The following is a 25,521-nucleotide window of genomic DNA, read 5'->3' on the forward strand; positions in this document are numbered from 1 at the left end:
ATCTGTGGTTTTCAGTGACACTTGAAACCAGGAAAATGTATCTGTTTCTGGGCTTTTAAGTTTTGTACAGCTCACTATAATACTGTTGACAGCTATTTAGGTATCACTGGATTTAAATGTTTGCTTTATAAAATCACGTTGGGAGAATTTTGGTTGGTAAATGAAAGCTAGTTTAGAGCTCTGTCCTATTTTGCTAAAGTTCAAAAAGGGAATGATAAATTTTTCTAGTTTTCAGCCATTTCAACAGCTAGTGGAACAGTACAAATGGAAAAGGCCCATGTTCTTGGAGCAGAAGGGTCTGAGTTACATTTCCAGTATAGCCTGTGTGCAGATTACATGACAGCTGTGGCATCTGCATTTACACAGTCACAAATCATTTACGAGACTGACAGTTGTGCCACAGTTTGTGGTTTTCTCTGCCACCAATTGAACAAAAATATCTCAAAGAGAAAGGTTAATGCACTATACTACTGTGCTTGGCATCCATTTGAATATTGAAAAGCCTCTTCTATACTAATGCATAAAAATCAACCAAACCAAAGTACAGTAAAGAGCAGGAAACCATTCTTGAATCCTGTAAAAGCACTGATCTGTATTACTTGCCATTGATCTATATTCTCTCTCAAGGAATGAGGGGAAAAACAGTGCCTTCTAAGTGTGTATTTCCCTATTTTACTGCAAATGAAGGTGAAAGAAGTCTTGAAGGTTACACATAGCTACCCTCTATTCCCATCCAGCTGACCAAAATATCCCATATATATAATATTTAGTAGTGTAATGGGGGTACAAAGAATGCTGGATCTTTGAAGCTCTTTGGGAAAGGAGATGACTCTCCACCCCAGGAGTTGGCAACTGTCTTCAGTGGAGGGGAGGGAGAGCCATGCTCTGAAGAGGCACTGTGTCAGTAGTGATTTTTTTCAGTTCTCTCCACTTCATTCTACATTCATGGAATTCCTAGGAAGTAGGAGGGTTTTTTCTGGTGTTGTTATTTTTGTTACACTGGTGTTTGCACCAAGTTCAGGAGAGGTAACACTGAGACCTCCAACTGAATGATGAAGTGGTAATGGCATAAAGCAAGATGCTAAGGCCTTTGTTTCTTTGGGAAATTTCCTATTGTGCCTCAAGAGGTACAATGGCATCATTCTGCAGGGAATTCCATGAAGAAAACTGTGTGAGTCATTTGAAGCATTAAGCTACATATATCTAAATATATATTTAGATGTTTAAAAGACAATTTAATTTTATTCTTTCTGATTGTGTGTTCAATTTGAAGTGATGCCTTTTGCTCTGGACAGTGGTCATGCCTAGTCATAGGGGTTTTTTTCCCATTACGAAGTATTTAGACACTGAGTATTGGTAACTTTAAAAATACTTGTTACTTAGGTAACTTAGGTGTCCAAAAGCATCTAAATCATTTCCAGAGTTAATAGGACTCGGTCTTCCTGGGAGTTACAAAGGTTTTGAAAAAGGTATCCTATAATTGTAAGAATATGTTTGATACTTCAAATGGAAATTTTTTGTGTCTACCACTGTAAAAATTCTTGACCAGTATCCCTTTCTTCCACTCTCTTCTCAGCTGAACAGACTGAACACTCAATCTCATGGGATCCTCCTGATCAAGCTCCTGATTCAGGGATGTTCCTCTACCCAAACCCAAATCCTGAATAGATGAGCTTAGAGGAATCTTGCCCCTTTTCTCTTCTAACAAAGTGAGATGCCTCCCCTTTCCTTCTATCCTGGACATATTCTTAATTCCTTAGAAACATGTTTCTTAAATTAGATATAAACACAATATTGTTCATTCATATGTAACCTGAATGCATAAACTTAAAAAAATTGCTTTCTATAATAATTGATTTGGCAAAAAATGTTGTTTTTCTTATGCAACTATTCTAATGTAAGTAACTGAATTAACAAGCCACGAGGAGAATATGCATTAAAATATTTACTTCTACAATTACTTAATTCTTTCTGACTTAACAATGCAATCTATTATTAAAACTACATATTTGATATGCTTTCTTATTCCACTTCTATTATTTCAAATGTTTTAATGATTGTTTTACAAGGAATAAAAATATACTCAATGAGGAAAATGAAATTAGTTTGATTCCTAAATGAATTAAAAGCAAAAACATTTATAGAATTTTCACCTAATGTATTATGCATGAGCTACCATTTCCAACATTTCAAGAGCTGGAAAATGGTGGAGAACCAGAAATGTTGAAAAGAACTTCTTATAACAAAGTTTACTTTCGATGCTCAAGAAGAGAGATCAGACATGAAACTCAGAGTGTGATTTTTTTATTTATTTTTTTCTAAAGTTTGAGATGGTACTATTAGTGCATCAGAACATGAAGATACCCCTTTGGACAGACCGAAAAGAGCTGGAATTTCCAACCAAAATATTTAAAATTTTCCGTTCTTCACCACAATACATCTTTATAATCTTCATGAAGAGACTCTAAGGAAAAACCATTGAGAACACACCATTCAGATTTCCTTGAATAGACAGTTGAGTGCTCTTTCTCTCATTTATTTGAGAATGAGGTTCAAACAGTCACTTTCCAGCTTCTGGTGTGCCAGGTGTATGCTGCAATCCTTGAGTTTGACTGCATTTGCCCTGAGTCCTTCTTTTGGTGTGTTCCGTTTTTCACAAGCACTCATTACAGCAGAATTCAAAGCTGGAATTCCTAAATCAAAATAACATGCAATCACTTTAATACTTTGGTTGTGGAGTTAATAATTCATTTTCTGGCACAATGTCTGCTTTACATTTTCTCATAAAGAAGTATATGAGAACTGAGGACATAAAGGGGCCTATATAGCTCCTCAGGTTCAAGTCACTGCCCTGTATCCCAAAAAAATGGATATCAATCAGCTCTTCTCTGTTCTTGACAAACAACATATTATTGGCTAAGTTGGGATACACATTCTTTCTCTTATGTATTGATCAAAACCTGACATTATATATATGAAAATCTTCCCAGATGCAAGTTCATCAAAGCAGGCACGAAGAATGAAAGGAATCAAAGGAATTCTTGAACACTCCCATTGGAGTATTGCTTTCCTATCTCTCATTGATAAGCCCTTGCGAGTAGTACTACCAGGGAGCAGGGGGAGGGTGTGCTTTGTAAGGGCCCTTGGGCCAGGGTCCATGGGTGATGGTCAGGCTGACTGGTCAGTGCCATCCCACTGTGCCCAATGAGACATGTATGGCAGGACTGGTGACAAGGACCAGGATCAGCCTCAGCAAGGATCACAGATAAGTCCCCAGTGGTGGGTCTGGTTCAGAGTCAAGCCTGAATGTTAAGTCAGTGGGTCAGGGTCAGGATAAGTAAGGCACAAAGACAGGCTGCAGCAAAGACACAGAGTGAGGGCTTAGTCAGGTCCCAGGTGAAGGAAGGTGGGAGACCCCAGCAAGGTTCTTCCTTCTGCAGCTCTGAGCAAGGTCACACAGCTGCATCATATCAGAAAGAACACTGAGAAAAGACAGCCAAGACCCTTGGAGAGGGTGAAGAGGTGGCAGAATCTGTGGTTGCACTCCGGGTCTGTGAGATGCTGGATTATTATATTAATCATTGGCTCAGACCAACTCAACTGTGTGTGTGGCGGGAAGGGACAGGTTGAATTTCACAAAGGTGAAGTGGTGCCCTGTTCCACACCCGAGCTCCTTGGAGCCTCCTTGGGCAGCCCCAGAGCAGCTGTCAGTCACTGGCACACCAGGAGCACTGCCCCACGCCACCCTCTGGAGCCCCTAACCCAGCCTCAAAATGACTAGCACATTCCCTGCCTGTGGGGGCTGGCCACAGGAGGCCAGAGGGGATAAAAGCCAACACCATGCAGCCATTGCGTGGTTGCAGCCCTGCATTTCCTGGCCTCCCGGTAGCTGGATCTATCATGGACCCAGGGTGGTAGCTACAACTCTCTCATTTTCTCTCTCTTTACTTCTTCTTCTCCTAATCTGCTTTCTTGATATTTGGGTAACTTGGATTTTGCTTAACTCTATGTGCTAGCATGCCCTAAGTCAATGCTTTGTGGAATGCTTTATTTTGGTTGAATGTTGCCCTTTAAACTTTTGCCAAGTTCCCTTATTTTCCAAAGTTTTTCCACACAGGAGAAGTGTGTTATTTGACCTCTTGAGAAACGTGTGCAGTGTCTTCTCCTGTGCACCCTCTCAAGGTATAAAAGAACTGAAGGCCCTTTTAATGAATCCAGTGAGTGGATGTTTGGAGCCTTGTATATTTTTAAAGTAAAACTCCTTCGATGAGCTTAGAGTGTGAGCCTGGGGTCTTAGGGCCCTGACAGGTACATGGGGTTCTGAATATTGCAGAATTGCTAACACTGCAAGTGGGTAAGTGCTAGCAGAATGGTGAATCAATGTAGAGTGAGGCTGGTGCTGATGGGACTTCAGTAAGATACTGGGGTTGGCCCAAATGGACTTATATATAGATATTTGCCTTAATAAATTGAGATATCTATTTAAAAAGAAATATCTTAAGCTGTCATATAGATGAACAACATTTTACAATGGCTGTCTCAATACCTAGAAATAGATTTTCAAAGCACTAGCACTTTCTTCCACAAAGTAACAATTGCTTTTTATAGATTATAATATCTAATGAATAATGTTGTTTTGATAATTATTTAAGAGGAACCAAAACCTAATTTCAACTTTGATCATTCACATAGTTAACCTGATTTATTCTGCTCACATTTCAAACATTTGTTTATTCATTCTTTATTTGTGTACAAGGGTGAAATAGTGATCCAGGGGTAGCCACTCCCAAAACTCCCATGAACAGCTAAAGATCCAAAGCCCCCAGCTAAGCAAAGAAATAAAAAAACAAAGAAACCACACCTCAAAAAGTGCCCCCAAAAAACCAGACAACAATCAAATAAACTCTACTGAACAAAAAACCCGAAGCAAACATATTACAGCTGAGAATTATGTTTTTCCACTGTGAGAGGTTTGTGAGTGGAAATGTTTTGACCTGATGGGCTTTTAGTGAAGTAAGGCTAGTTTAGTAAAGGAAGAGCACAGTTGACTCCTAAATAGTCAACGAAAGAAGAAAGGCACTTCCAGAGAGCAATTCTAATTATGTTCCAGAGGGGAAACTTTTACTAGTGAATCATTTGGGGACCTTAGGACAACTTGACTCTTTAGGTAAGTGTCTTGGTGAGATTCCTAAAACTATCAGATGAAAATGAGCCTCATGCAAAATATCCAAAGCATTCAACTGCAATGACCATTTTGCATTCAATCTTACATTCTCATCTTCAGCAACTGTTTAGATGCCTTCCTGCATGTGAAAGCAAATTAACGTACTTCTAATTCATAGTAGAAGGAAGAACATGCTGAAATCCAATGCACAAAATTGTCTTCTTTACTAGGAAGAGTTTAAAGAAATTTGGCTACAAGGAAAATGAGAATGTTAAAGGGAGCTAAGGGAGTCCCCATCATGTGATCTCGTTAATGCAGATTACAGTAAACTTTAAACTGTCTTTTTCAATAAAAAATGGGCATTGGCTAAAGAAGTGACTGAAGTGTGTTATGTGGGTTACTTTTGACACACACTGCACTTTCATAATGCAACACCAGCCACGGTGCATAAATATAAACAATTTTTACACTTGTTATATTTCGTGGAAGAAAAGGGTTTCAATACAGCTGAGATATCGCTCCATTTTTCCCTGCCCATTTAATCAAACGCATATTTCAAAACACTGTCATTTTCTCTCTTAATTTTAAAGAAAATAAAAATATCACTGGGCAAAAAGAAATAAAAAAGAATTTTGTTTGTATATTTGCAATAAAAGATTGGTGCCAATTTCTGAAGCATTGCTATTGTCTTCAGCATTATGCTTGTTCTGTAATTACAGAAGCGCATCCATAGGGGGGTTGTGCATAAAAATTCCAATTTTGAACATGTGATCCATCCTTCCATGGACAAAAAAGAGACACTCCCCTGTATTCGTATTCAATTTCCCTCTGCATCTTCAGTTCCCTCACATCCTCTACAAACCCATCTGTGCTTATTCCTTTTCTTTAGGCACAGAATACAATGACACTGTGGAAAAATAATGAAAAAAATGTAGACTTCATTATTCTTGCTGAGAGGTTATGTGATTCAAGATCAAAGTCGAAAGAAAAGCCAGGTAACAGCTAAGCTCAAAAATTACATAATGAAGAGAATTGTGCATTAAATGGGCCAATTTGAAATATTCCATATCTTGGCATAATTAAAGTTTTACATATAACAATACAACCAAAATCTGCCAGCACTCCTTTTTGCTCCTAGTAAAAAAAGATGGATTATTAAAAAAAAAAAATTAAGATGGAACTGACCATCTTATCTTCAAAACAACAAAAAAAGCGCATTACACTCATTTATGGAACACTTCAAAACAGGAATAAATGAAAATGAATTAAAGTGTATATGTTATCTGCTGTTCTTTCCGTTGTGAGAAAATTTTCAGGTAGCCAACGGTTTCGAAATAAATTTCCCTGCAGTTGCTATAGCGATGATAATAAAGTTCCTGCCTCAATTTATGTGATAGAGGTTCCTAGCAGAACACTTGAAAAGGTAAGCTAATCATAATGAAGACACTGTTAGTTCTCATGCTCAGAGCAGCCTCCTTGAATTTAGTTCAAAATTACAGGACTCCTCCATTGTTGTCAATTTTGTTATATGTACATTATCATAATCTTCCTCAAAGTGGCGGTAACAAATTATGCAGCAGAGACAGTACTACTCTTTCTAGGTTAAGTCAGTGGACAAAGAATATACAAGTTTCTATAATAAGCACTGACTGAATCAAAGATATTTCTCTATTAACTGGTTTTTTCCCATTACAAATCTTTGTTTTTTTCTAACCACGTAATGACAGTATATTTTTTTCTTCTATGATACATATTGTACAAGTCTCGTTTTATCTCTGTGTTGATGCAAACCAAATAGCTTTAAAGCAGTTACCTGTCAAAATGGATGAGTCATCAAAGCAATGTCAAGATAAAACATCATTGCTTAGATGTGCGTTCTACTGCAATAATTTTGTAAAATAACATAATTTACTTTAAAACATTTGTGAAGCTAAAGTAGCTCCAATAATAGCTGGTTTAGAAGTAAAATATGCAAAATATCTGACAAAAATACAATGTCATTAAATATTGTTTAGATAAGTAAGATAAAACAGAAATATTAAATCTGCCAAAAACTAGGACTAATCATCGTGAAAACAATGTTTCAGCAAGGCACTTCTAAAAATACCATTATTTGCAATGGTGATGTAACTATATATACATACATGTTTCTGTGTAAGAATCTGTATATGTTTTGATGTCTATGTGTCACTGTCATTAAAGCTGTATGAGCTCCCCTCCTTCTGCTACTTTATTGCTTGTGTATGTATCATGCCCACCAATATAGAAAATATTTTATTTCTTTAAAAAGGAAGGCATTTGGAATTAAAAAAAAAAAAATCTAAGCACAAATTAAAGCCCAATAAGATCTAAAACTTAATGTGCAAAGGCACAAATACTATGACGAGGATATGTCACATAATAAGAGAGATGAAATAAATTAATGAAAAAGCCTGCCAAAGTTAATGGCCATGATGTCAGTAAGCTTTTAATTAATAACTTTCATTACTTTAAAGTCCTTTACAATGGGACTCCTAAGGAGCCAGGGCTCCAACAACCAAAGAGCAAAGCCAGTTATGATGATTTTTTTCCATGGACTAAAATCCTTATCCCATCTAGAGCCACATTCTCAATAACAGCATATGTTCTTTGGTCAAATGTGTGAAGCCTTAATCTGACCAGTGACATTCAGGTCAGGAGTACACATATGGTATGCCATACTGACTCAATTAACCATCCATCAATTTAATTGCATAATATATCAGAAGATGTATTCCATTACTACTTACAGTTAGAGGGAGGCATGGAAATAAATAAGACAAAGCAACAATTTTTTGTTGTTTGTTTACCTTAACAGGAATACTAAGTAGAAACAATAGTATATTTTATAAGGTATTTTTGTTCTTGGAAAAAAATAATTTTTGACAGCTAAACTGATCAGAGGCTGTTAGTTTTAGAAATGATACTTCTTGTAATAAGCAAGCGTAGGAGGAAAGCACACGTTACAAGAAAATTATAGCGCTTCCACTGATTCTAATCACATTAATGTAGGGATAAGGGAAAAAGAAGGTATATTATTTAAACATTATGTAAATTATGAAGAGAGTTAACATATTGCAAACTTATAAGTAGTGACATAGTTGAGTTGATTTATGCAATCACTCCAGACATCAAATCCTTCTGGAATAATATACATGACAAAAAATGACAACATGGTGACAAGTTAAAAAAAAAAAAAAAAGAAGAAGAAGAAGAGGAAGAAGAAAAAGAAATGAAGGAGAAAGTTAAGCTTTTATTTTAAATATTGTAGGGCAAAGGCTTGAAATAATAGAGGTCAAACATAAAGCCTTCCAAACTGGAATTCACTGAAAGACAGAGATTTCAGGCTCTGGTCATTACCAGTGTTACCTAACATGATGTCTCCAGAATTTGTATTACTTTTAGTCTATTAATTTCAAAATTAGGCCGTGAAAATTCCAAAACATGTATAATATTTAGAATTTCAGAGGCAAAAATTTTTTTTTACCTTTGCCTGCATACTTGATTTTTAGCAGCTGTAAACCCTGAACCTCATTTTCAAAGTCTGTAGGCATCACAACCAGTGTATGAACTAGTTGTCAGGCACAGGTCCTAATACCTTTTTGAGCTCCTTTATTGTACACAAATCAGGACCATATTGATAAAACCCCTTATTTTCTGTCTCTACTTTGGGGTTAAAAAACATTCTAGTGTGACGTCTAGTGCTAGTCTTTACAGAACAGCAGTTGTTGCCTAGAACTGGATCTTGCTTTCACGTTTTTTCCTCTTGTGGGAAAATGCTAAGTTCAGAGTATTTTGCTTGTTATTCACCCAGAATACTGAGAGAGCTTTCCATAGTCACTTCTTTCTACAAAGAAAAAGTAGTGCTGTTAGGCACTTAGACACTCCCAAAGTCTAGAATCATGTGATAATGTCACATCTAAATATTCAGCAGCAGCAATATTAAAGCACTTTTTAATATATGAGACAAGGAAAATTGCTTCTAAAAATTCTGCTCCAGTGTATTTTTTTGAGCAAAAACATAGCTTTGCAACATTTTATTTTTATGTTCTATGAGTCATCACAAACATTGAGTAAATAATGTAGCTCTAACAGAATGGAAAAAAAATCAGAGTAAACACAGGCTCTCACTTTTTATTAGACACCTCAGATAATTATTGACTTGGGTTTTTGTTCATTTTTAGTATGATTTACATAGATTTTGATAGTTGTTCTCCACAATAAGGTCTGTGAATGTTCCTTTTTCCCCCCACATTCTTGAAATTCTGTATCTGTTTTATTTATTCAGTTTTTAAGCTTTCTAAAGAATGGATTGGTTGAAAAGTTTCTGTAGAGGATCTGGCCCCTGAGCTGGCTCTCAGGGAGCAATCTTAAGGATCTTAAGGATCCAAGCAACGATATACTTATTAAAAAGAAATGTTAATATTTTGATGTTATCAATCACTAGACATACCTGCACATGGTAGGAATGTCTGTGTCTCACAGAACTCTCCACCCGCTACATCTGACATATATCTCTACTCTTTGGCCATTCCAGAGGTTTTTTCCTTTCTCTGATCCTATGTGTCCAGCCTTGTTGGTTAGGAAAATCTGGGATGTATCTGTCCTGTGCTGCAGAGCCAGAGAGATACTGCCAGACTGTACGGCTGTAGACTGTGGCTCAGGGCTTCCTACAATTAGAAGTCCTACTAAAAACAGCCCTCAGCTGCAGCCAGATGACAAGAGTCCGTCCTCATTTCATGAGTCACGCGTTCATCCCTCAAAGTGTTTCATATTGAAGAATGCTTACAGTTGGGTATCATGCACCCATCTGTCTGAAAACAAGAAAATAATTTGAAATTAAAAATACCTGGTCTTGTTCTCATGGATTTGTGAAAGTGTTTTTCTTCGAAGAGGTTTGCAGACTAAGCAGTCAAAGATGAAGGTTTTTTCCTGAAAGAGCAATACACGCTTAATCAAGGAACAGAAAACATAGCTTGATATTGAAGGTGTTAACTAACATCTACCAGTAAACTGGAAAGACAACTATTTCAGATATTCGTGCTTCCCTTTTTTGAGGGAAGTTTTCATGGTCATCATGGTGGCAGTGGTTGAAGAGGATAAATTTTAGCTCTTGCTAAACTCTAACTTAGACTCAACCTGAATGTGTTTGTATTTAGTTGGTAACTCCAGCAGTTTAGGAGATGTTACAGGGTATCTGTGACTCATGGGCAGCAACTTACAAGGAAGCTGGAGCACTAGCTGATGAAGAGACTATTTTATCAAACTTATTGAGGGAAATGAATAGCACAGATGTTAAATCACACATCTCATAGACAAATAATATTTTTATCCAAGAATATCTAGCAAATTCAGAGGCCTTAGTTTTTCTCCATGAACAGCTATTTACTGAAAAAAAGCATATCATTAAAAATCACAAATTATTCATGGCCAGCTCAGAATGAGAAAAAGAATATCCTTTTCTCAAGACTTACTGTTGCAAATCATTCCCTTTCTTTTATTACTACTCTGATTTTAATACAACTCACGGATTTAATTATCCAGTTCAGGATATATTTGTAAAGTTATGAAAAAATTGAAAGTATTATAAAATTAATAGTTATTACAACTAATCCATGATTAATATAGTAGCTGATAGCTTTTACATGTCCCAGAATAGTAGTGTAAAAAATATAATTTCTGAAATCCAGTTAGAGATTGAGCCAATCTTCTGACAAAGCCACCAGCCTGTCAATTCTCCCTGGAACACATAGGACTGAGATGGTGGTGATGCAGCCTTAAAATCACGGCATCAGTCAGGCTGTAAACTCAGCCATCCTTTTACCTCAAAAATCATAGTGTCACCTAACCTGGGAAGCTCCTCCATTAAAGTCTCTGACACCAAGGGGCCTGATGTAGCACAGAAAACCCAAATTAAATTCTTGCCATATCATACTTGCATACGACAATCTCCATTTTAAACCACCATGGATTAAGGAAGCCTTGACTTTGTACTGGCATTAGATGCTATCGTAGTATAAGATGATGTCACAGAAGCACATATCGATTAAGAATTCGCTCCTCTACTTTTAAAATGTAGAAGCTGAGTAAAATGAGCAGTAAAGGTGATTCTACAAATAAACAACTCATGTTCTCTGTCATGAGATACTCGAGAACCAATGATAGTATTTTAAGGTTTTAAATGGGAAAAAAAAATAAATCTGGCGGAAGGACATGAAAAGGCAAAATAATAGAGAAACGCATTAATCGGGATATAAATTAGAATTACTACATCTAACAGAGAAAACTGATGCTCAGAAAAGGGAGGTATGTAATCTGGTTTATAATGAGACACTCATCAAAATGTACCCAACAAACACTGGTCTGCAGATAGATTCACAAGATCACTCTCTAAACAACTCATCCACACACGAGGCAGGTCATGTGGGTGTTTTTTGTAGCATTTTAGTTTGGTTTGGCTCTGGGTTTCTTATTTTAAATAAAAGACTGATGCATTACAAACAGGCAAGAGTCTGGATAAATGAGATCTGATGTTTATTCATGACAATTTTAAAAAATGTTCAGACAGTAAACAAAACTTAATTACTTTAGAAAGACATAAAATCTGCTGGTATAGGATATAATGCTAAATAATAATCACCAGAAAGCCATCTCATTACTATTGGTTTTGTGTTTGATATGGGTTTGGCCCAAGGCAAAGCCCAGGGCTTTATTTATTTAAAAGGGTACAAAAACAAGACAATATGCATGTTTCATATTAAATATTGTGATGGCATTACACTATGTGAAATACAATGAGAAAGAAACATTGTGAAACACTGAGTAGAATTTAAAAATTTATATTTTGTTGTACTGTTTCTCAGACATAAGCAGACTTTCTGAGGGATTATGGGAATGCTAATAGCCACTATGGTGTGGTAATTTGTTATAATCTCACAGCAAGAAAGACCACATCTATGCATGTATATACATACACGCTCCACATCTATAGCTACGTCTGATTTTTCTATTAAGTTATCTGTTATTTTTTTAATTGCAAACTCTGATGAGTTTAAGTCAACATATTTTCTTACTGCTCCTTCTGCTTGTCAGCTGTAGCTGGATTGATAAAATGCAAATGAACAAATCATTAACGAGTACTGGTTATGAATCTCTCAGGCAGTTCAAGACCCTATCAAATCCTGCACCTATTACTTTGTGTGATTGATGTACTATTGTAAGTGATTGTTCCTGATCTTATTAAATCTTATTGATTTTTTCCCAGTTTCTATTTTATGCAGGACCAGGCTTGGACTATTATGAATGTTGCTGAACACTGTTAATCAAGCTTACACAGCTATTTTGATGGCAAACAATTAGAACTCTGAAGCAATACCTTGCAATTAGCTTCAGGGATATGGACCTCAGCACCGTAATAATGAAAGAGACCTTCTCCTTCAAGCAAGGTAATGAGATTTACAATTATGACCCCAAATAACCTCTGAGAAATAACCAATCTGCAAACATAGATGTGTTTATCAATAATTTGTGCCCTATTTATGAAAATGTATTTTAATTTTTTTTCTTCATGTATGAATCATTGTTTCCACTGAAGCACAAGGTATGAAGTCTTATAAAATGACAAATATATAAATCAGAAGTCTGTACCTATAATTTGAATCCATTGGAGGGTTCTAAAGAATGGTATCATTCAATGGTACAATAGTAACATTTGAATGGTAACATTCAAATTTTGTGAGGAAAATAACACCAAAAACTTGTGAGAAAATACTGACATTGTGCAAAAACTAAGGAGGTTATTATTGCTTGAAAATGCTTATTTACATGTTTAGTTTATATATATATAAAATCAGGTACACTATACACTATAGATGCAGTAGGTAAATAGACATCCATAAACATACATTTTTATAAATCCACTGTATGCATTTTCTATTTGAGTGATGCAAACAATAAGAATAACCTGACTTAGCTCCTTTAGAAACTAAAGCAATTAACACTGTTTTGGGAATTGTAATAGACTAAATATCATAGGTCATGCATTTGGTACATCCAAAGTAATGTAATGCAAAATTAATACATAAATAAAATACACTGAAATTTTTTGCCTTGAAAGTGAAATAGTGCATTACCAAATTTCTTAACTTTCACAGGATCACCGAATATGCTGAGTTGCAAGGGACCCACAAGGATCGTCGAGTCCAACTCTTAGCCCTGCACAGGACCATAATCTAGAGTCAGTCTATGTGCCTGAGAGTATTGTCCAAATGCTTCCTGAACTCTGTCAGGCCACTTCTCTGGGGAGCCTGTTCCAGCACCCAACCACCCTCTGCGTGAAGAACCTTTTTCTAATATCCAACCTAAACCTCCCCTGACACAATTTCAGGCTGTTCCCTCAGGTCCTGTCACTGGTCACCACAGAGAAGAGGTCAGTGCCTGCCCCTCCTCCTCCCCTCACGAGAAAGTTGTAACTGCAATGAGGTCTCCCCTCAGTCTCCTCTTCTCCAGGCTGAATAGACCAACTGACCTCAGCTACTCCTCATATGGTTTCAGTATCCTCATTTTACAGTTGCAGCCTAAGAACATTTTTTACTGATAATTTAGTAATGCTATAAACTCTTGTACTTACCTTTCACATTGCACTTGGACATTAACTCACATGATTTTGCTAGTTAGCATATTTGCTAATTTTTCAGCATTTTTTTTCTAAAAAGATGTTATCAGTAAAATATCTTCACATATAAAAAGGAAATGCCTTGAAAATTGGGAAAATTTTGGAGGTTTTGAACAATCCCTACAATATTCCTTTTATTGTTTCTATGAATTTATTACATTGAAATTAAGGCCTTTATACTTTGATTTAACTGAGAAGATGAAGAAGTGTACAGGCCCAAATGCAAGATAGAACAATATTCAAATATGAAAAGTTTGCCATTCCTACTATTCCTTGATGATACTTGCTCACAAATGTCTTTGCTGTATATGGCATTTTTATCAGGATGGCAGTAGGGTGCTAAGTGCACCTCCTGTTCTGGTGTGCTCCCTTCTCATTGCCCCACTTATCCAAATCTTAAAGGCCCCTGCGGAGCCTGTTTCTGAAATGGCCTCTGAAACAGAAAAGTTCTACAAGCAGAGACTAAAACTGTGTTTCACTGGAGATCTGCAAAGGTAAGGATGAAAATTTTTTTAATCGATATGTTAATCCAGGTTCTGGGTAGGATTCTGAGTGAAGGGAAGAGTGAAGAAAGAGCAGTATTTCTTAGAACTGTTACTTAAAAAAATATCTACTTTAATGAAATGTCAAAGTAGGAACAATACTATATTTTTAAGCACAGGATTAACAAGATAAACTCTTCTTAACCCATCGAATACATGTGAGAAGTTCATCCAGAGAAGCAAAATTGGGATGTGTCTATGGCTACATACAATATACCATATGCTCATCATAAAACTTTAGAAGGATGAAGGAAATTTCTGTGCATTTCCAAAGCAGTGTTCAAAGGGTTAAATGTGGGAGCTTAGCAAACATGATGAGACTTTTAAAAGGTTCATAAGCTGATTCACCATGTGAATTTTTCCTGTTTCTCTTTACTTTGAGCACAATCAATAAATGTGAGTTATTTTAGTGTCAATTTCAAACTTTATCAAATAAATATACATTTATTGCTGGGTGTAACTGTTAATAAAATGTACATAATATGTAAAATCTATAAAAACATTGTAGTTATACATTACTTTCTGACTGTTGTACAACCTTTGTAAACAAAGTATAGTATATCAACTTTCTTGTGACAATAAGCAGATTTGTCATCTTGGGGACAGCTAAATGAATTATTTAATCAATAATAGACTACATCTCTGGTGATAAGACAAGCTCAGACAAATTAAAGAGTGAACCAGGTATAGTATGTTGCAAGTAAGATGCACAGGTAGTGTAACATACTTTTAATATTAAGCAGAACAATATTAAAACCAAAAAAATCAACCCCCAAACAACAACACAAAAAACACCAAACCAAACAAAAAAGCCCCCAAAATCAAAAACCAAAACCAAATACCCCCCCCCAAAAAAAACCCCCATAAAGCCAGAGTTAGTTGTGGGGTTTTTTTTTCCTGTTTTGTAGTAAAATGAGAGGATAACTTTTAAAAATCAAACTATTAAAGAAATCAAATGGTAAGATACTTCATTAATTGATAAATACAACAGTTTCAGAAGAAACTGTTTTGTACAAAAGAGATGGTGGTAAGGAACATGTGGTAGGAGTATTTCTAGTTTTTGGCACTATTAAGTATAATTCACCTATAATGAATCTAGCTAAATATATCCACTACTTTATTATCAACAACTTCCAAATTAAAAAAAAAAAAAAAGGCAGCAGATTACTGCATGGTTTTTTAACTGTTAAGAAAGTTTGGTCTCTACATGTGCTCACACCTTTAGTTTTCCTCCTATGCTCATGAAAGTTGTAGTTTGTGCTGTGCCTATCTGGGCAGCCCAGACACATAACAAACATCCACACTGCACTACCAAAGACAGTACTTGCAAGTTTGCAAGCTATACCACAGGCAAGGCGTCTCTTGAAGAAGGTTTCCAGGCTGTTCTAGACTACGTCATATTCCTGTATGTCAGACATATAGTTTACTAACCTGTGGATAGCATTGTCATGAATGGCCACACTGGGTCAGATCCTGTCCTGCTTCTGATCTTCACGAAAACCTACAAAAAAAGATTAAGGCAAGCGCACAGTGATAATTTGCCCTGTAATTAGTTCATCTGTGTAAAAAGAGAAAATAGTAAATTTGCTTCTTCCGATCTTCTAGAATTACGAACGAGGGTTTTTTCCCTCCCCTAAAATTTTTACCAGAACTTTAAAAATTCTGTAAATCTGTACAACTCCTTGTGGCTTCCCATATCTGAAGCCTTTCTTACAAGTTGCATTTATACTATTTCTAAGGAAGAGTCTGCCAGTTCTAAAATTGCATAAACAGAGCCAAGCTGTCTGTTTTAAAACTGAATGATGCACAGAGGTGTGAGAGCACCTGTAACTTGTGTATGTGCGATTTTAAAATGTTTCCAGCTTTTTTTTCCTCCAATGAATATGCATCTTATAACAAAAGATTAGGCTCCTACAGTTTACTGTTTTCCTTTATGTTTCTCTTTCTACTGTTCTCAGATCTTTTGAATAACTAAAATCCTTTTTAAGTCGCAAAGAAATTCTCACTTTTCTCCCTCTTCCTCTGCTTCTTTATACAGCATGCGTAAATCTCACAGAAATAAATCTAGAATAATATACATGTTTAGTGATATGAACACTTGGTGTAGCTATAAAGACTAAGTGTTATTTTGATATGTAGGATTAAGTTTGAAACACACAGGCAGTATAAAATATTGAAGGAAATAAGAATTTTGTGGTGGAGGACACAAATAGATAAAGATTTGCTTCTGTCCTCTATATGTCTATGTATTAATATAGGGTAATTATAGCTATAAGCCTCTGAATGCTAGTGGTAGTGATGTGTCACATTGCTGCCATTGGATTCATGACAGCAAATTCCAATTCATCAAAGCAAACGCCCCTGCATTGCACATCAGGCATGATAAGTCTCTAATAACAGTGTATCATCTCCAAGTTATATGTATTAAAGACATATGCATCAAAGAGCAATATCACACTTTAAAAGTCGTGTTCATGTAAGAATTAAATGTTTCTAAAGAATTCTTTTTGTCTTCATGGACTTCTGTACATTTTCTTTTCTATTCTTTTGTAATCCTTTTAAGATATTCATGTCACTCAGATATTTATTTGTGTGGTGCTGTTACCATTTACACAAATACTGATCTCACATATGATGTAACTCCCCCACCATGGTACTTATTCATACAACTTATGTCAAAACTGCCTGCACTCACCTCTTAAGCCCTTTTGAAATGAAGTCCATAGTTGGGGCAACTGTAATGAAAAGAAGTGACTTGAGATAAAATCATTCATCCATGAAAGCTCAATTCACAGCTTTAGGATGGTCAGACACAGATCTTCTTCAGCTTAATTTGTAGCAGTAGCAATTTGGGCTTCATTTTATATGTTGTACGTGACATCCAGCAACCTATTAAGCGAAAAAACTCTAGGGTGTGAGTATGCTGAGAAAAAAAATCAAACCTTAAACAAAACACAAAATTCTTCGCTTGGTGCTAAGGTACATAAAGAAATTACTTTCATGTTATGATGGGTGTTCCCCATGGTGCACTTTCTCCATTAGTATTTATACCTTCATGCAATTTTATTTTGGATAGCGCTGAACAGATCTGATACACTCAGAAAATAATTTTCACATGCCATCAGGAAAAGATATTAATAAACAGTATTAGCATGTAGGTGGAGGTGAATGCATCAGAGACAGGCAGATACCAATAAAAAGTTTAATTTTTATGCACTAGCATTGAATACATACATCTAAACTGGCTAATTAGTTTGTAGACATCAAGTCACCCTCTCTCCTGGGAAAATCTCTCTGTGGTTACTGGTATTCCTGGCTGTTTCTTGGGAGAAGTTCCTTTTTTCCTAATAGTACTGAGATAACCTTTAGCGAGATATTTGGAAATGCAAAGTAAAGCTATGTAGTGTTCTATTAAGAGGTTTAAGTATGAAGCAAACTGTACCATATGGTAAAGCCTTTATTTGTTTAAATGAGGAAGTTAAAAAAAAAAGAATCAGAACCAGCTCATTCTATTTATCTTCAAGTTCTAATGCTTTTTCTATCAGATCACCTCTTGTTCTCCTTCACTAACCCTCACTCTTCCACAGCTTTTCACTCATTTGTATTTATGATCTCCATGCTATCATCCTCTCTGATTTTGTGATGCTCACAGATTTGTCCTTCCCTCCCTAACCTCCCTCCCCCCTGTTGTCACTATGGTCTCTAATTTCAGCTATATCCTTCACTTCTTTACATGTCTGATATCATTCTGTCTGCTCCTTTAAACCTTAAACTAAACCAAGCATTCATCATCTGTGTTTCTGTCTCCATCTACTGAAGGGAACCTAGGGAATGCTCCAGTCTTCCCTCTCTGTCTTTGTATCATTTTACCCCCATGCTTCTTGAGATAACATATAGGACTTTTTCCTCCTAATACCTACATCTTTCACAACCTTTAATTTTCCTTCAAATTTTCTTTCTATTGATATATCTGTTTGGTTTTATAGGTTTTCAATACCTTCAATTCTTGAGATTTTATTCCTGTTCTATCCCCAGCCTTTCTCATTCTGCAGAACTGCCAGTACTCTTAAATTCCAAATCTAAAAATCCATAATTTTTTTCTATTGCTTATCAGCTTTCTGTTTTTCCCATTATTATATTTTCTATTGCATGCACAAATTTTTCTCTCTAGTCGTTTTACATTCCAAATTTTAATCAAAAGTTTCCTCCAGTATCTGCTATTGACAATGCAAAATATAGCTCTAAATCCTTCTTCTCAGAGGACTTCTCCTTTTCAGACTTACTCGCCTAACACGTTAAATCCTCTACTGCCACCCCATTTGTTTGTTTTTTGGGAGTTTTTTTGTGTGTTTTTTAGTATAGATCAGATTGTTCCAAAAGCATCCTCCTATTTTTTCTCACATCATTTGCATTCTTCGGTTATCTGTCATCATTCACCTGAAATGCTTGCTAATGAACAACTCTTATTCCTCTAATAATATCTATACATATTAAAGGCAAATATTATTATATTTGTATGTATATGTGTGTAAGTACTCATTGTGCCCATGCACTCAGGAAGAAGAACATAAATGCAATATCTCAGTTTTTTGCAGGTCAGATGAGGTTTACCAGATTTCCTTGTATCCACATTACCATTCCCCAGCACTTGCCTCTGTAATAAGCTCATAACTAAGTAGGAAATATTTCACTATTTGATTGTCTGTTCACTTTTTAAAACAGACGCTTCAACTAGCTCTCTCCATCTTTCCTCACAGTCCCTGCAATGCTGCATCTCTTTTGAAAAAGAACTTAGCACATAGTATTTTGGGGCTTCACCACCAGCTGGAAACTTCTTGGACAGAATCTTTACTCTTCCTTGCAAAAACAAACTCCTTCACAGTTCAAACAGATTTCTCAAACCTTTTTGCTCATAGAGCCTTTAGTGCCCATTTAGTGCCTGTCTCTGATGCATTCTTCTCCTTGATTCACGACTGCCCAAATTTTACCTGCATGAGTATTTTATTTGCTCTCATTAAATAACTTTGCTCTTGTTGTTGTTGTTGTTACAGTAAGCTCTAAAGTTATAAAACATGCTGCCATCCGAAGGGGGGATGGGGCCGTGGCACAGCATGGGTCCGGGACACAGGTAAGGTGCAGGTAGAATCCTTTATTCCAGTGTGCACCTGGTTTTTTATCAGCTCAGGAGGGGAAAGGGCCAGAACATGGGGCGGAGCATGAGACAGACAAGCAGGGGGACAAACCAGGATAGGGACACGGGCAAAAGGGGGAGGACCGCAGGAGGAACCGGGGAAGGAAAGGGTGAATGGGGGCTGTCTCCTCTCTGCAGCTTTTCTGGCCAATCAGCAGAGAAACAAGGGAGTAGGGAAGTGAACAAGCCGGGACATGCCCGGGAGATACAAATTCTGGGGAAACATACAATGTGTATATACATAATAACCGTAAAGTCTGCATCATAAAGTCCATTCAATCGCTGTACATATTTTTCCACTTCTGAAATCGTTCCCATTCTAATTCTTGGTCCTCGACAAAAACAGATGTGCAAGTTTGTTTTGGTTAAGCCTAGAAGATTCCCATCAACTTCCCCCACAGTGCAATCCATGCCAAGGGAACATCATTTCCTCCAGAAGCTGTCTCACCAGTAGGAATCCCACAAGAGTTGGGTTTTTTCCTCCCCCAACACCAAAAAGGGTTACACATAAGTGCTAGGCACTTCAAAGTCTTCTGTATTCCAGACTGATTTATAAAATGGAAAGTAACTATTATCAAGTAAAAAATAGCAGTTTCTGACTTATGTTACTGGATAATAAAGATGTTATGACCTGAATTTTCCTGTTTTCCCATTTGTTTTTCAAGTTTTGGAAAAAATCCCAGTAATTGGAATAGTTTCCACTTTAGAGAGCTTTGTGCCTGACAGCTCAGAAGAGAAGAAGCCTGGAATCATATCTGCCCACCAATACTATGTAGAGTATTCCCCCAAAAGGCAGAGAAAAGGAACATTGTTATCACTATAGAAAGAAAAATGAAGATTTTCAGTCTATTTCCTGCCTGTCATCAGGTACATTTTCATCTGCTTTGTTTCTAATTGCACTCTCCAGGCTCCTTTCCATATCGCTGAATTGTCTTTCACAATGTCTGCTCTTCATATTATCTTCCTACTTTATATTTCAGCATCTGTAAGTTTTCCCTCTTTCTAGCTTCTGCTCGCAGACCACAGCATGTGATTCCATGCTTTTCCTATTTGTTTGAAATGGGACATGCCTTGGTGTTCAGGTGCTATTCAATGGCAGCTTTTTGTAAACACCAAGAAGCAAACACTGCAATTTGTGCAAACATTACTAAGATGTTCAGTGGGCAATTTCAGCTAGCATGTGTAAAACCAAGCAGTTACAACACTGATTATGCCTTTTTTTGTTGTTGTTGTTTTTACATATTGGAAAATTTGAGTTTGCATTACCGATGTTAGCATGTAGGCAATGCAAAGGCTTCTCTTTGGTGCAATATAATGTGTCAAGGCAAGAGACCGGTAGGCAGGAATACAATGACACTGATGATTTGTTTACTTGGATTTCCTATTTAAACAGAAATGTTTCCTTATTAGTATTATAAGAAAGGGAGCAGAAAACCTCCTCGAATACCTAAACTTATAGTTACTTTTCTGGAAGGGAATATATATTTCTCTAATAAATATGCTGAGTACAGAACAGTATTCCATTCCTATGAATTAAATGCTCTAAGAAGCTGGAGGGCTTCTGTCCTGACATTTTTTAATAAATAACCACAGGTCTGAATTTTCTCATTTCTTTTTAATTAAGGAAACATTACCAAAAGTGAAGTTAAAATCCAAAGAATTAAACATAACATTTATGTTATTCACCTTTATAAATAAAAATATTAAAAAAAATTGACATTGGTCCACACATCTCTGAAATTAATGATTTAACTTTGTATCCAGACTATATATATAGTCAGGACATATATGTTTTCTTCTAGAGACTACATTCAATTTGAAGAGGTTATTCAGTTCAGAAATGAGTGAATGAATGAATGAATGAATGAATGAATGAATGAATGAAAGAATGAAAGAATGAATGAAAGAAACTTTACCTCGGGCATTCACTAGACCTGCTTGTTTTTCCAGGGATCTAGGGAGAGCATTATGACACTTAGACAGGAGAAAGACCCTTTTCTATAATATTCTCCACTGTCCATCCTCACACCTTAATGCAGAAAAAGGTTGTTGCATTATTTGCAGTCTTCTAGTGTAGCTGTAGTAGGATGATGGTTCAGGAACTGCCCAGAAAGAGACACAAAAGCAAAGAAATTGAGCAAGGAAGAGAGCTGACACTGGCTAGCTTCAAAAAAGCCATAGCTTGTTGGTACTTTGAGTAACGGATCATTTAAAAGGAAAACAGTGCTCATTAAATCACATCATAAAAAAATTTTCATGATTTTCATGACTAGAATGGATATGTCCTCAGACTTTGGAAGGAAATCTATCTAACTCTTAATATTTTACAGAAACTTGAGCTTGCAAATCTTGCAAACTAGCCTTCACTACATTTTTCTGAAGGAACTCTCACAGGAGACGTCAGAAAATGGTAAATGTTTTCTACATATTTAATCGAAAACTATGTAAGCAGAGCTTGTTTCAACACTGCTCAAAATTGCTTATTGTAGTTCATAAATTTGAATTTATGAATGAAATTTGCAGTCACGTGTCTTTATTGAGGGGAAATATAATCACACAATAAAAGAGAAAAATATTTCTGTACTTTCTCCATTTTCCTATATTTTATATATGAAAATTTAATTTATTTTGTCATCTCATTTTTGAGATTTTCAGATTTCAAGGGGCCTGGCAAGATCTGCAATAGAACTAGCCCCTTTTGGCAGCAAATTGAGGAGAAAACGGAGCTAAATTAACACCTTTCAGCCATGCAAAGGATTTGACAAAAGCAAATCTTGAGTTTTGGAAAGATATGAAAGATATATTTTGAAAGACATGGACAAGTCAGGAAGGATGTAGTAATAATATTGTGTCAGTGTAGTAATTAAACAGTCTGTTAGGGCAGAGAGCCATCCATGCCAAAACATCTTGCACCTAACTCATGATTTAACTCTGTTCTGTGTCCTCTTAGGGGGACCTTAGTTCTCTACTGCTATTTGGTCTGCACTGAAGTCATAAGGCATAATCCAACTCTAAAGTCCCATGAAGACTTTCTGCCTTTGCATAAAAATTTCTCTTCTGATTTGTATCGCAACCCTAAGTTATTGCACAAGTGTTTAAGTGTTAATGTTTGCCTGGTCTCTTGGCAAGTTTCAATGTACAATGAAGGAGGAAGAGGACTTCATTTTTCTCCATATTTTTGAAATGCCTCAATACCCAAATCAAGGTCACATCACTTGTAGGCATGTCTAATATATGATTAGGGCCAGAATGAGTTCGGAAGAGTTTCATCAAGAATAGAAAAGCTCTTGAATGTCAAATTCTATACATAAAGGAACAGTGATATTTTCTGTGACCCTGGAATGCTCTTTTCCCAAGAGATGTGGTTCCCTGGACTTCTGCATCTGTGACAAAAAGCATTTCAGAAAAAACAAACTTCCTATAATTTCCTAATATCAAGAAATACAAAGCCACAGTACAGAACACATTGCATTACACATCACCAGTATAGAATCCTATTTTTCTCTGTCACAAAAATTCAGTTTATATTCCCCAAATACCATTTTAATACCTTGAAAATAGTCCTTAAGAATTTTCAGTAGATAATTGAGCCGTGTGTATTTTAGGACAAATATTGGGAAAAGTCATGTTCAATACCAATGTCTATACCATTTAAACAATGAAAGCATCAGGTAAGTAACAACATTTGGACAGCAAGTCAATATGACTATGAAAGGTCTCCAATAATGAGCAAATTCAAACCAATACGCTGTTTGAGTATTTGGCCTTCCTATTGACAAAGGTTGCTTTCAATCACACTGTATCTATTACCATATCAATCATCACTCTAAATGAATACAACATGAACATTGACGAAGACATCACTTAAGCAGAGAAACTAAAGGTTCTATGAAAACAAATAATGAAACTTTGGTTGATCATAGCATGAAAATTAGACCTAATCCTTAATCATTCCTATTTTGTAAAGCAAACAAATTGAAGCTAAAAATGTTAACTCTATTTCTTGGCCAGGAACTTAAAATATATGGAAATTGATATCACATTCTTAATTATTAAACGTAATGCAATCCAATACTTTGTTTGCTACACAAATTAAGATATGAAATTGAACTGATGAAAATGATTTACGTGCAGGATTAAAATATTGGCAGCTTTATAGAGTGAAATGTCACTATACTGCTGTACCTTCAAGTTTTACATTTCCTCCTTTGAATCCCTGTCAGCCTTCATGAACACTGGGGAGTTTAATCAATGCTTGCAGAAGCCATAACATAACACTGAATATTTTACCTGTAATAATCAAAATGCTGTTTAGTACAAGTCCGAAGCAGAAATGACAAACATATATATTGCAATTGGCAAGGCTACATTTTAAATTACATTAAAATTAAATTTTCACACATTTCTATGATTCCTTTCTTTTTGTGAAAGCAACCTGTATTTTTCAACAGCTCAATGTACCCTAAGGCAATCAAATTGTATTTAGGATGACTCAGAGGTCATAAAATTCAAAGACTTATGAGTTCATGTATTTGAATCACTTTTTAATTTATATGATACAAAACACTTGTGAAACAAGCATTTTATTTGCTTTATGTACTCCAAAGGGTGGAATTTAGATTGTAATTTGTGCTACATTTTTTCAAGATAGTCAATATCGACAATAATATCAAAACTGGAAAAGGAAGAAAATATTATCATCTCGGTATTATGGCAGTCTGTTTTCCTTATAAAAAAACTTTCTGTGAAGCTAAAATATATGCAAGAATGAGGAAATGCACGGCATGAAATTTAGAGAACTAAACAGAAAATTTGAGTACATATAAATGTTGTCAAACACATAGAACTTGGTTCCAAAGTTTCAGATCAAAGCCACTAGTACAGCTAATTTAAAAGATAGCTTAAGTTTTTTATAGAGAAGGAAAAAATAGGATATTTTAGCATCATGGTACAAAGCAGAGAAAAAAATTAAGATAAATTTGAAATACATTTGAAATAGTTTGTCTTTAAAAAGATTGAATTATTATTCTTTATTTGAATAAAGTTAGATTTTCTGCCAACTTTCCTAAAGAGATCAATCTACAAAATAGTCCCAATACCTGTAAACTATAAAATATTTGACTAGCATAACAAGGAAGGAATATAAATAATAATTTCGGTTAAAAAGCTCCTAATTTGTATTTAAACAGTATCCCCTTATAGATACTTTAATAAACAGGTGCACTGCAAGAAATGCATTATATCATAGATATATGTTTGAAAATAAATAGAAAAAAACACTGGTACAGTCAACAATGTTCCTTGTTGCGTTATTCCTTCAGGACTGAATTAGATCTATTAAATATTTTTTAATTATATTTTGCCTAGAAATTTATTTTGCCTAGATGTGTGTTACAAGCATATAGATATTTAAGAATATAGGAAGTACTTTGATTCACCTAGTCAATCCCCTTGTTTCTATAATGCAACAGGAAAGCCTGATTTTTCCAGCAGGTGTATCCGGCTATATCAAATGTTTATTCCACCTGTTCAAGACAACCAATTTTAGAGCATTTATTAATGGAAGTCGTTTGCTTTACTGTCTCCAATTTTGTGTCTGATGACATACGAAGTGGTAGTCTTATAATAAAAATGTGCAATACTTCAAAAAGGTTTGTTAAGCTAACCTCTCTTATGAAGGTAATTTGCATTTATTGTACTTCAGGCCATTAAGGGTGTCATCATTTTAGGCAAACATGAATAGAAAGCTGCACTTTTTACTCCAGCTTGATCTTCATTTTTCTCACAGCCAACATTCCACAGGGCTCAGAGTGTAGAAGTAGGAATCACTCCACCACATGCCTTTCTTTGTCTCATGTCACAACAGGCAGACTAACACTGAGCATTTCCTCTTCATCCTCCTCAATCACACATTGACAAAATGTAGTTTTAA

At 35.7% G+C, this 25,521-nt stretch overlaps 1 long non-coding RNA gene across 1 annotated transcript in view; it reads right to left on the reverse strand.

Moving 5' to 3' along the window:
* Positions 1 to 2,288: 2,288 nt before the first annotated feature.
* LOC135412063 (uncharacterized) overlaps positions 2,289 to 25,521 on the reverse strand; it is a 49,176-nt gene continuing 25,943 nt past the window's right edge. Inside the window, exons 2-6 of the long non-coding RNA XR_010429478.1 lie at positions 23,775 to 23,879; positions 21,506 to 21,691; positions 15,830 to 15,899; positions 10,032 to 10,114; positions 2,289 to 2,693 (exon numbers count right to left, since the gene is read on the reverse strand). This is a non-coding gene — a long non-coding RNA (uncharacterized LOC135412063). The remainder of the gene's footprint in view (positions 2,694 to 10,031; positions 10,115 to 15,829; positions 15,900 to 21,505; positions 21,692 to 23,774; positions 23,880 to 25,521) is intronic.

This window comes from Pseudopipra pipra, chromosome 1 (assembly GCF_036250125.1).
Source record: "Pseudopipra pipra isolate bDixPip1 chromosome 1, bDixPip1.hap1, whole genome shotgun sequence".
NCBI classification, from domain to species: domain Eukaryota; kingdom Metazoa; phylum Chordata; class Aves; order Passeriformes; family Pipridae; genus Pseudopipra; species Pseudopipra pipra.